The following is a 13,166-nucleotide window of genomic DNA, read 5'->3' as shown; positions in this document are numbered from 1 at the left end:
GAGGTGTTAATTTGCTCCCAATAGTTGTGTGGAGGAAAATGTATCCCTTGAGGCATCTCAGGGATTTCTTGGTGAGGGAATTCCTCATGCTCTTGTTGAGGTCCATGAGTGGGCTCTCTTGTTGTGCAGTCAAATGCTCTACTACTGAGCTATGGACCCTTGAGATGAATCTCTCCATCTCCCATGACTCGAAGGTGGAAGCTTTTGTCTTCCCTTTCCTCTTTCTAGAGGTTTCTCCGGCCTTAGGTGCCATAAATGGTTATGGAAAAACCAAAAGCAATGCTTTTACCACACCAAACTTAAAAGGTTTGCTCGTCCTCGAGCAAAAGAAGAAAGAAAGAAGAGGAAGAAGAAGAAAATGGAGGAGATGGAGGGGAGAGAGAGAGGTGGGGTAGGTGGAGATCCTGTGGGGTCCACAGATCCTAAGGGGTCAAAGATGTATCATCCCTACTCCTATTAGGCGTGTAAACTCCCTTGCAGTGCAATCCTGGCGTTTAATGCCAGATTGCTGCTTGTTTCTGGCATTAAACGCCAATTCCATGCTCTGTTCTGGCGTTTAACGCCAGCTTGATGCTTTTTTCTGGCATTAAACGCCAGTTTGATGCTTCTTACTGGCGTTTAAATGCCAGTAAGCTCTTCCTCCAGAGTGAGCTATTTTAAATGCTGTTTTCATTCTGTTTTTGATTTTTCAGTTATTTTTGTGACTTCACATGATCATCAACCTAAAGAAAAATAGAATAGCAATGGAAAATAAATAGATATAATTAGATAACATTGGGTTGCCTCGCAACAAGCGCTTCTTTAAATTTAATAGCTTGACAGTGAGCTCTCATGGAGCCTCACAGATGTTCAGAGCATTGTTGGGACCTCCCAACACCAAACTTAGAGTTTGAATGTGGGGGTTCAACACCAAACTTAGAATTTGGTTGTGGCCTCCCAACACCAAACTTAGAGTTTGACTGTGGGGGCTTTGGTTGACTCTGCAGTAAGAGAAGCTTTTCATGCTTCCTCTCCATGGTTACAGAAGGAGAACCTTGAGTCTTAAATACAAGGTAGTCCTCATTCAGTTGAAGGACCAACTCTCCTCTGTCCACATCAATCACAGCTTTTGCTGTGGCTAGGAAGGGTCTTCTAAGGATGATGGATTCATCCTCATCCTTCCGTGTCTAGGATTATGAAATCAGCAGGGATGTAAAAGCCTTCAACCTTTACTAACACGTCCTCTACTAGTCCATAAGCCTGTTTCATGGATTTGTCTGCCATCTCTAATGAGAATTTGGCTGCTTGTACCTCAATGATTCTTAGTTTCTTCATTACAAAGAGTGGCATTAAGTTTATGCCCGACCCCAGTTCACACAGAGCCTTCTCAAAGGTCATGGTGCCTATGTTACAGGGAATTAGGAATTTACCAGGATCCTGTTTCTTTTGAGGTAAAGTGTGCTGAACCCAGATATTCAGTTCATTGGTGAGTAGTGGAGGCTCATCCTCCCAAGTCTCATTACCAAATTGCTTGGCATTCAGCTTCATGATTGCTCCTAAATACTGGGCAACTTGCCCTTGAACAATGTCTTCATCTTCTTCAGAAGATGAATAGTCATCAGAGCTTAGGAATGGTAAAAGGAGGTTCAATGGAATCTCTATGGTCTCTAGATGAGCCTCAGATTCCTTTGGTTCCTCAAAGAGAAACTCCTTATTGGTCAGTGAACATTCCAGGAGGTCTTCCTCACTAGGATTCACGTCCTTCTCCTCCTCTCTGGGTTCGGCCACACCAAGTAAGGTTATGGCCTTGCACTCTCTTTTTGGATTCTCTTTTGTATTGCTTGGGAGAGTACTAGGAGGAGTTTCAGTGACTCTTTTACTCAGCTGGCCTACTTGTGCCTCCAAATTTCTAATGGAGGACCTTGTTTCATTCATGAAACTTAGAGTAGCCTTAGATAGATCAGAGACTATATTTGCTAAGCTAGATGGATTCTACTCAGAATTCTCTATCTGTTGCTGAGAGGATAATGGAAAAGGCTTGCTATTGCTAAACCTGTTTCTTCCACCATTATTAAAGCCTTGTTGAGGCTTTTGTTGATCCTTCTATGAGAAATTTGGATGATTTCTCCATAAGGGGTTATAGGTGTTTCCATAGGGTTCTCCCATGTAATTCACCTCTGCTATTGCTGGGTTCTCAGGATCATAAGCTTCTTCTTCAGAAGATGCTTCTTTAGTACTATTGGATGCAGCTTGCAATCCATTCAGACTCTGAGAAATCATATTGACTTGCTGAGTCAATATTTTATTCTGAGCCAATATGGCATTCAGAATATCAATTTCAAGAACTCCCTTCCTCTAAGGCGTCCCATTACTCACAGGATTCCTTTCAGAAGTGTACATGAACTGGTTATTTGCAACCATGTCAATGAGTTCCTGAGCTTCTGCAGGCGTTTTCTTTAGGTTAATAGATCCATCTGCAGAATGGTCCAATGACATCTTTGATAATTCAGACAGACCATCATAGAATATATCCAGGATGGTCCATTCTGAAAGCATGTGAGAAGGACACTTTTTGGTCAGTTGCTTGTATCTCTCCCAAGATTCATAGAGGGATTCACCTTCTTTCTGTTAGAAGGTTTGAACATCCACTCTAAGTTTGCTAAGCTTTTGAGGAGGAAAGAACTTGGCTAAGAAAGCCGTGACCAACTTATCCCAGGAGTTTAGGCTATCTTTAGGTTGAGAGTCCAACCATATTCTAGCTCTGTCTCTTACAGGAAACGGGAAAAGCATAAGCTTGTAGACCTCGGGATCAACCCCATTGGTCTTAAAGTATCACAAATCTGCAAGAATTTAGTTAAGAACTGAAAAGGATCTTCTGATGGAAGTCCATGAAACTTGCAATTTTGTTTGCTCTAATGGCAGTGATTGAGATGCTTCTTCCATGTAAGTTGGAATTTGGTACAGTAAAGTCACCAAGCATCTTCCTTGCATCTCTACCATTATTGTTATTTTCGGCCATGTCTCCTTCTTTTTCGAAAATTTCTGTCATATTTTCTCCAGAGAGTTGTGCTTTAGCTTCCCTTAGCTTCCTCTTCAGAGTCCTTTCAGGTTCAGGGTCAGCTTCAACAAGAATGTTCTTATCCTTGTTCCTACTCATATGAAAAAGAAGAGAGCAGAAAATAATAGGGATCCTCTTTGCCACAGTAGAGAGGTTCCTTTATGTGAGTAGAAGAAGGGAAGGATGGAAGAAAGAAAAGATAAGAATTTGAATACAGAGGAGAAGAGTTGTTTCAAATTTTTTAGTAGAAGAGAAGTGTTAGTAAATAAATAAATAATTAGAAGGAGATGGAAGAATTCAAAAATAAAATAAAATAAAATAAAATATTTTTGTTTTGAATTTAAAATTTGAAGTTAAAATTCAAAAGTTTTTAAAAAAAGAAAAATTAAATTAAATTAAATTAGAATTTAAAACAATTAGTTAATTAAAAAGGAATTTTGAAAAAGAGGTTAGTGATTTTCGAAAATTAGAGAGGGAAAATTAGTTAGGTCGTTTGAAAAAGATAAGAATCAAACAAGATAAGATTTAATTTGAAAAAGATTTGAAAATCAATTTTGAAAAGATAAGAGGTTAGAAATGATTTTGAAATTGATTTTGAAATAGATGTGATTGACAATGAAAAAGATATGATTGAAAATCTTTTTGAAAAAGATTTGAATTGGAAATTAAAAAGATTTGATTTTGAAAATTGAAGTTGATTACTTGACTAACAAGAAACTTAAAAGATATGATTTTAAAATTTAAAGATTGAACCTTTCTTAATAGGCAAGTAACAAACTTAAAATTTTTGAATCAATCACATTAATTGTTAGCATTAATTTTGAAAATATGAAATGGAAATAAGAAAAAGATTTTGAAAATAAATTTTGAAAATTTTGAAATTATGAAAGAAAAAATGAAAAAGATTTGATTTTTTGAAAAAGATTTGAAAAAGATAGAATTTTTAAATTGAAAATTTGATTTGACTCATAAGAAACAAATAATTTTAAAAAGTTTTAAAAAATTCAACTCAAAATTTCGAAAATTTATGAGTGAATAAGGGAAAGATATTTTTTTTATTTTTTAATTTTTAATGATGAAAAAGAAAAACAATGAAAAGACTCAAAACATGAGAATCATGAATCAAATCACACAATACATGCAAGAACACTTTGAATGTCAAGATAAACACCAAGAACTCTTTGAAGATCAAGATGAACACCAAGAACTATTTTTGAAAATTTTTAAGAAAAGAAAAACATGCAAGACACCAAACTTAGAAAATTTCAAACTTTAGACACTAGCAAATTGAAAATGCACATGAAAAACAAGAAAAGACACAAAACATAAAAATGCAAAGATTAAACAAAGCAAATAATCAAGAACAACTTGAAGATTATGAAGAACACCATGCATGAGTTTCGAAAATTAAAGAACAATTAAAAAGATGCTATTCACACCAAACTTAAAAATTGACACTAGACTCAAACAAGAAACATAAAATTTTTGGTTTTAATGATTTTATAAGATTTTTTTTTTGTTTTTTTTCGAAAATTATTTTGGGAAAAACGAAATTGAAAAAAAATTTTTTTTGTTTTATTTTCGAAAATAAGAAACAAAAAGCTTAAAAATAAAATAAAATTACATAATCTGAGCAACGAGATGAACCGTCAGTTGTCCAAACTCGAACAATCCCCGGCAACAGAATACCACAGACAAGGTTTAGACTTTCCAAATCTCAAGAATGGCCACCAATAATTCTAGCCTATACCACAAAGACTTTGGTCTCACGAACAGGAGGCTAAGAGATATGCATTCAAGCTTGTTTGCACGTAGAACGGAAGTGGTTGTCAGGCACGCGTTCATAAGTGAGAATGATGATGAGCGTCACATAATCATCACATTCATCATGTTCTTGTGTGCGAATAAATATCTTAGAGAAGAAATAGGCTTGAATTGAATAGAAAAATAATAGTACTTTGCATTAATTCTTGAGGAACAGCAGAGCTCCACACCTTAATCTATGGTGTGTTGAAACTCTACCGTTGAAAATACATAAGTGATAATAGGGTAGACATGGCCGAGTGGCCAGCCTCCCATGGAGGTCTCAGAATGTAAAAGTTACATAATATGTTCCAGAGATGTGAAATAAATCACTAAAAGAAGTTTTCATACTAAACTAGTAACTAGGGTTTACAGAAATGATTAAATGATGCAGAAATCTACTTCTGGGTCCCACATGGTGTGTGCTTGGGGTGAGCATTGAAGCTTTCATGTGTAGAGGTCTTCCTTGGAGTTAAACGCCAGTTTGTAACTTGTTTCTGGCGTTTAACTCTGCTTTGTAACCTGTTTCTGGCGTTTAACGCCAGAATAGGGCAGAGAGCTGGCATTGAACGCCAGTTTGCATCATCTAAACTCAGGCAAATTATGGACTATTATATATTGCTGGAAAGCCCTGGATGTCTGCTTTCCAACGTAATTGCGAGAGCGCCATTTGGACTCTTGTAGCTCCATAAAATCCACTTTGAGTGCAGGGAGTTCAGAATCCAACAGCATCTGCAGTCCTTCTTCAGACTTTGAATTAGATTTTTGCTCAAGTCCCTCAATTTTTGCCAGAAATTACCTGAAATCAAAGAAAAACACACAAACTCATAGTAAAGTCTGGAAATGTGATTTTTATTTAAAAAATAATAAAAATATACTAAAAACTAACTAAATCATACTAAAAACTATATAAAAAATGCCAAAAAGCGTATAAATTATCCGCTCATCAATTCTTTGTTGCATTCCTTTTTTGTGTGTGATATATTTCTTTATGTCTATCTGCTTGTATGCTATATCTGTGTTTTATTTTCTTGTATTCTTCTATTCGTGTTCTATTTTCTATTTTCCCTCCTTTCTCTATCTATCTTTATTTACTATTTACTGCTTCGTTGTATTCTTTTATCATCTGCTCATCATCACCGAATAAATGAATGTAACTAATAACCCCGGACCTACTAAGAACTCACCAGTTCTTAACCCCTTCTCTCCCTTCCTCCCCTTCAGATGGAGACGGGCGTGATATTCTATGAGTTCGAGGACCCTTACCTCTACAAGGATCCGATACATCACAGTTACTTCATTATTGGATTAGAGCCTCGTATTAGACGATATGCATTACCTAATTGAACTTTTCAACATCCTCTGTCTAGCCCGTATTTTTACCCCGATGCTCCTTACGACTTTCCCTTATCTTGGTTACACCCTGACACACTTGGACATCCTTTTCCCTATGGTCCCGGACACCCTATACCAGCTCAACCTTTGAATGTGGTGGAACCTAAGCCTATCATTCCTGATGAGCCCGAGTTAGCTGGTGACTACGTACCTGTGATACCACCAGAGTGGGACTTTTCCTCTGAGCCAATCCCTGACTTTTCACGGCCTGATGAGCTGGCACTACCAGATGACCAGGTAGCTCCAATATATGTGAACGGACCTGTGCTCGTGAATGGTTTTATACATAGTGACAGTAGTGCTTTTGGTGGATTCGAGGGTATAGCTATAGCTACGGACGACAAGGAGGAGGAGGATCCTGAGATAGAGATAGAGCAGGATGAGGAGATGGGGGAGCCTCATGATGATCTTCCGAACGGCCACGTGTAGATATAGTCTGACAGCAGTAGGGGCATTCTTTTGATGACACTCTAGTCTGACATTATATGTTAGTTAGTCTCTCACTTGTATTAGTACACCCGAGAGCTAGGAGCTATATAGTGGTTAGGCTATCCTAGGAGCCAGTTTAGCGGCTTTTTGTATGGGCCAGGCCCTGGGAGTCTCGTGTATATATTAGCTACGTAGGATGACGAGAATGTAAACTAACTTGATCTTTTGTGAACGCTACATGTTTTGTTATAGTGTACATGATGTATATTATTAGCTGTGTTATATGTTTCTTTATGCTTCCTTATTATTTCTATCAGTGTGTGCTTATTTATTTTACTCCCTCGCTCGCAACAATATAAGTTAGAAAAAAAAAGTTACTCATTAAATTGGCAACGTTCTAACAAGGAACAGGCTCATATATTAAGTAATAGTTAATAATTTGGAAGAACAAGTTCGTAACACTTGGCTTCTTGTATGACCGTGGCATACTGGGAGTTGGGTCGTTACACAACACACTTATGACCTATCACAAACCCCATCTCCACTGGTTTAATTGATTGCTTAAGGATAAGCAAGCATTCTATGTTTGGTTTGGGAAGGGGAATACTAAGAGGAAAAGGACAACAACAATGAAGATGAACTACAAGGTGGCAACGCTCCTTTTTCTTCGTACTTGTTTCCAGCACTTTAAATTGCATGATTGTCTTTTATTCCTTTCTATGCATGTGTGACTACTCCTTGTGAATAAAGCCTGAATTTTGAATTGTAACATGTTACTGTGACATTATGACTACCATCTTGAATTTTGTGAGTCAAAGTAATTAAGGAATCATGATCATAAATAAACAAGGCCATTAAAGAAGAACTTAGCATGGGCATATAAGTATTGGAAGGCTAGCATGATTAATTGTTATTGCTCAATTGCATTTGAATTTGTTTGATGGAAGTTTTCATCTAGGACATTTTATGAAATTTTTTGAATCATCAAAACCTTGAAAAAGCAAATGCAAATAAGGCAATAAAAGAAAAGGGAAAGAATGAAAAAGCTAAAGGCTCTGAGTACCAATGACAATTGTCAAGTACTTGTGGTGTTTATATATCAAGCAAAAAGCTTGAAAACAAAACATTTAGAGTCAAGGCTAGGCTCAAGTGCAAAAGTACTCCCTCAAAGCTAAAGGCTTTGAGCAACAATGATTAGAGAGCAAAGAAAGAGAAACAAATGAGCTTAAAGAAGTCCTCTAATTAAATGCTTGTGGTGCTTATGTACCAAGTGGTAATACTTGAAAACAAAGCATTTAGAGTCGTAGCTTTTAACTCATGGTGCAAAGGACCCAAAAGAATAAGATGAGAAGAGAATTAAAAGCTTGTTTCAAGGAACAAACATAAAGAAAAGATTTCATAAAATGAGCTAGATAAAAGCATCAATAATTTGAATTTCTTTTGTGATTGTAGCATGCATAGAAAACTAGCTAACCATGAACATTAAATTGCTATTCTTCTTACCTTGGATTGTCAAACTTTATTGCATGATTCTTTGTTTGCTTGAGGACAAGCAAAGTTTAAGTTTGGTGTTATCACTATAAGAAAATAATTTTTCTGCCACGCTTTTAAAGTGTGCCGAAAAGTGCTAAAAAGAGTGCCGACAGCTTTTCGCCATGCTTTTTGAGCTATCGGCACGCTTTTAAAAGGGTCACATCTGCTAGCGTGCCGGTTGATCTATTGCCACGCTTTTCTTGATCTATTGGTACGCTTTACTTTTTGCCACGCTTTTATCTATTGGCACGCTTAAAAACATGGCTGTATGTATAACCCTGTAGCCACGCATTTAAAGCGTGCCAGAAGACAGATATACATCCACGCTTTTAAAGCGTGCCGAAAGATAAAAACTTGTTGTTACACTTCAAAAGCGTGGCCTAACCCTTTTTTAAATAAAAAAAGAAAAAAAAACAGAAATACTGATAAGTTAATCTTTCAAATAAAATAAAATAAAATACTAAAAAATTAATCTTTCATTTATTTATATGAATTATGTACATGATAAAACATGAATAAAACATTTAAGAAAAAATAAATTCAACGTCCAAAATAAACATTTAAAAAATTACAATTCTATGTTAGAAAAAATCTAATCTGATTCCTAAACAACATCCGGACTAATTTTAAGCACTAGAATGGTTGCACTCAACTCTTGTATAGCTGTTGGAGGTGGAGAAGCTATTGGGAAGCAGTAACCTGTATGCATGAGAACTATACAACTATTGCAAAATTAGTACTAATTTCAACCATGTCCGATCCGCATTATCCTGTATTAAGAATCATTAGTTAGAAAACCAATTATAAATATAAATTTTGTGAAGCTTTTGGCATACAATCTTGCATTTGCCATAGCATGTCCAAATTTTCTGTACAACAAGAAATAAAAAATAAAAAATTGCTAACCAAATCTTAAGCATCAACACATTCAGTGCTTTCAATAACTGGCTTCCATCATCCATATGAGGAACCCTATCATCCAAAAGCCACAGAAGAAGCTCAGTAATAAGACTGTCAAGAGTGCTCTCCTTCATAGCATATGCCAAACGTTTATTCTGAAAAGTCTGGACAGAGCCAAGGACAGGATTAGTAAATAGCAACTATTGCAAGTTACAAAATATTACAAACTTTTGAAATAATAACAATAAAATTTACCTGCATCAATGTTGAGCACATATTTACAAGATCGTGATGAAGCTCCTGTCAAACTGAAATCAAAAGTCCTTGCAACCTATTTAAAATTAAAGCATGATGAAATCAGCACTTGAAAATCATTCTAATCAGATAAAGGGGATTGATTGTTAGGAATATCTTGCCTTATTAGCGAGGCAGGCAACTAGTCTATCTGCATCTTTTACAAGTTCATCCATAGCACTGCCTTTAGGATCACTAGTCGCCTGAGCCAATTCATGACAAACAACTTTCATTCCTTCAACAGACTGCAGCACAAAAATATTTTTGAAATAAGAGCTTAAACTTCATTTTCTAGTTTCATGAAGAGAAGCCAGGAAAATAAAAGTCAAAAGGCATATCTTATATGTCATACTTGTTTTTATTACTATGATAATTCTAGAAAGGTTAACCGCATTTTAGAAAATGTAATAAGAAAAATGATTACTTGCTCAGGAGAACCAAAAGAAATAATATCAAGTGCTTCATTCCAATATGTGGGGCCACTAGCAACGGCCATGGGGTACGGCATTGATTGTCTCTCAACCTCCAGTTGAGCGAAATTTTTCCTAACAAATCAAAAAGCAAGATATTAGGGATACATAGGAGTATAGGAACTATGTATTAATTTAGGCAGAAAAATCCTCTATAGTTAAGGAGCAAAAGGAAAAGAAACTAGACAAAAATTTCAGCATACCTCAAAATTGGACCAGAAAGAGATCTAGTCACTTCACCACTCTGCTCAGCAACGTTAGACCTGAAACCAAAGCAACACACATAGAAGCTTGAACATTTTAGCTAGAGATTGAGAACATTCTCGAAAGATTTATCACATTTTTCATTATTCATCGTTATATTTTTAACTTCTTTTTTAGATTTACAAAAGAAAGAACTCCAACCAGAAGGAAATAAATTAGGGGTCTAAATTTCCAGCCATAACTGCATAATGTGAATAATATTCAAAGACATAATAATAATAATACTACACACCCATTTTCCCTGACAGAGCATCTTAAAATAGCCCTTGCTTCCCCTGGCTTTCCTTCTTTTTTTCCATCTCGCGAACCTGACAAATTACTCCCATCATCATCAGTACTTCAATAAATCTGAAAAGGAATAAAAAAGGAGCAACGTGTGCACTAACCTTCCACTTAAATTTCTCATCTAACATGCTTTTTTGAGCATCTGTTAGCTTTCCAACAAATCTCCATATGTCCTCACCTGCACAGAATGATCATAGAAGAGAAACAACTCAGAAAGGCCAAGAGATATAAACAAGACAAAAGCCAAATAAAATGTCACATCAATATCCTCCAACTTCATGTGAAAAAGTAAAACAATAACTTCCTCCATGAAGTGCCTTCAACCAATAAATTACATTTTAATGAAAGCTCATGATTGGCAAATTTTCCAGACAATAATTCAGTACAATCACCAAGCAAAATTATTTTATAATCACAATAGATCTTCAGGGTATAGTATACCAAGAATCTTATATCCAGTGGCTAGTGTATTCAATGCGAATTTGCAGTGACTTTAGTTGCCCTCAAATGATTCTAAGCACAAATATTGCATGGGAAAGAAAATAAACATAACAATACTCATGTTAATCATTAACCCTGAGCAACAAACTAGATTAAGAATGAGCTATGATACAAAACCCTACTTTGAAGGCCTCCATATGGTTTCAAGTTCTCAAGATGAACAGCAGCAAGCCACAAATCCAAAGCATTGATTGCACATTCTCTCATGTGATTCTTGTTGTCACCAAGGGATTTCAATATATCAGCCAGAATACCCTGAAACTAAAAATAAAGCACAACTTGAGATGACAACACAAGATTATTAACAAGATAGAAAATACAAAAGCAGAAAACGATCCAACAAGAAATAATCAGAACAAATAATCAGAACCAACAAGAAATAATCATAACTGAAAATCCTAAAAACAATCAGAACAGAAACAAATCCTCTGAAAAAAATTAGAACAAATAAATAAAAAATCATAACAAAAAATTAAATAATTTAAAGCTTAGTAAAATGATAAAAAAATCAAATAATTAGAAGTTTAGACAAATAAAGAAAATAGAAAATCAAGTTAAAACCCTAAACCAGGAATCAAATCTTTACCACCGCCCCAGCGATGCATCCGGTGCCGAGCACGACGGAGATGCCACCGATTGTTTCCTTCCAGATCCTGCCGCCGATTCATGGATAAACATCATAGACGTCGGCAGTAGCAGAATGAAGGTTGGCGCTGACGGGTTGCTGCTGACGAGCAGCGCTGACGAGTTGCGCTGATGAGTGGTTGACGATAGGATTTTTGACGGTTTAGAATTTCACTAATGAAATCTCGTTGTAAAGTATAGTTTCTAAACCAATCACTAATCCTTTCATACAAAAAAAGTTGTTTGTCACAAGTACAAACCCCTAAAATTTATAAACCGAAGTATTTAAACCTCGGGTCGTTCTCCCTAGGACGTACAATGAAGTGTCTCGTTATTGGTTATGAGTTATTTTGGGGTTTTGGATAAGAAGCATGAAAAGTAAATGGCGATGAAAATAAACTAACAACTATAAAAGGCTCTTGGTAAGGTGTGAAAATTAGAAGTCCTATCCTAGTTATCCTTTTCCATTGTGATGAGATTTGTTCATTGCTACCACTTAGTTAACCCTTACTAATTAAAGGAAAGTCAAGTGGGTGAATCAATTTGATTTCTCAAGTCCTAATCAACTCCTAAAGGAATGACTAGCTTTGGAGGCTTTCAAATCAATTAGCAATCTCTCCAATTATCAATCAACAAAGGAATTAGATAACTCAAGTGTCACTAATTACTCTACCTAGGCCAAGAGGAACAAAATCTACACTAAAATCCAACCAAGCATTTCATCAAACACTTGGAAGGCACAAAAGAAAAGTATAGTAAATCAACAACAAGAATGAAGTCTAATCAACAATTATTGAAAGGAATTAACAACAACAATCAAGGAAATCACAGTTATCATGAATTACCTCAAGTTGCATTATTGAAAGAAAACCAAGGAACAACAATATATCCAAAACAAAAATGGAGGATTACAATTATTAAAGCACACATCTAGAAAGAGGAAGAGGAGAAGATTAAGAATTGGTAAATGAAAAGTGAATCAAAGCATGAGTTAAACCTAGATCTAAGAAGAGAGATTAACCTAAACCTAATCCTAATCCTAGAGAGAAGGGAGAGCTTCTCTCTCTAGAAACTAACTAAAAACTAAAAACTAAAACTAATGGTCACTCACATCTAAAGTGATCAATGATCCTAAGTCATGAATGATGATCCTCCCTTAATCCTTCATCCTTTTACTCCTTTCCCTTAGCAATTTGGCGCCAAAATGGGTTCAGAAAACCTCTCAAAATCGCCAGGCACGTGTTGCATTAATGAGGTCATGTGCCATCATCGGCGCGTGCGCGCATGGTACGCGTGCGCGTCCCTGGTCGATTCTGCAATGTGCGCGCGAGCGCCTTGTGCGCGTGCGCGTGCATGGCTGACCTTGCTTCTTTGACTTTTTTATGCTTCTCTCCACTTGTATGCTTCCTTCCTTGCTTCCTTCCTTGCTTCCTTTGATCCATGCCTAGTTTCAATCCTGAGGTTACTAGCAAACACATCAAGGCATCGTATGGAATCAAACAGAAACTAGAATTTACCAAGACAAGGCTTAAAAAGCATGTTTTTTTACACTTAAGCACAATCATGGAAGAGATAACAAAACCATGCTAATTCTTAGGCTAAATGTGACAAAAGGTTATCAAAATGTTCTA

The 13,166-nt window shown here is 36.1% G+C and overlaps 1 long non-coding RNA gene and 1 other non-coding gene across 2 annotated transcripts; one reads left to right on the top strand and one right to left on the bottom strand.

Annotated features, from left to right (window-relative positions):
* Nucleotides 1–2,529: 2,529 nt before the first annotated feature.
* Nucleotides 2,530–2,637, top strand: LOC148567479 (small nucleolar RNA R71). Its single transcript, XR_015883042.1, has one exon. It is a non-coding gene; the product is annotated as a small nucleolar RNA R71 (small nucleolar RNA).
* Nucleotides 2,638–10,407: 7,770 nt separating this feature from the next.
* Nucleotides 10,408–10,889, bottom strand: LOC107637791 (uncharacterized). The gene is made up of 3 exons (XR_001619529.3): nucleotides 10,852–10,889; nucleotides 10,512–10,588; nucleotides 10,408–10,433 (listed from the first exon to the last, which is right to left on the bottom strand). It is a non-coding gene; the product is annotated as an uncharacterized LOC107637791 (long non-coding RNA).
* Between the last annotated feature and the right edge of the window lie 2,277 nt (nucleotides 10,890–13,166).

The sequence above is a fragment of the Arachis ipaensis genome, chromosome B4, assembly GCF_059453495.1.
Source record: "Arachis ipaensis isolate K30076 ecotype BB chromosome B4, ASM5945349v1, whole genome shotgun sequence".
In the NCBI taxonomy this organism is placed as follows: domain Eukaryota; kingdom Viridiplantae; phylum Streptophyta; class Magnoliopsida; order Fabales; family Fabaceae; genus Arachis; species Arachis ipaensis.
The sequence above is the reverse complement of the archived record's forward strand: the minus strand, read 5'-3'. Positions and strand labels throughout refer to the sequence as shown.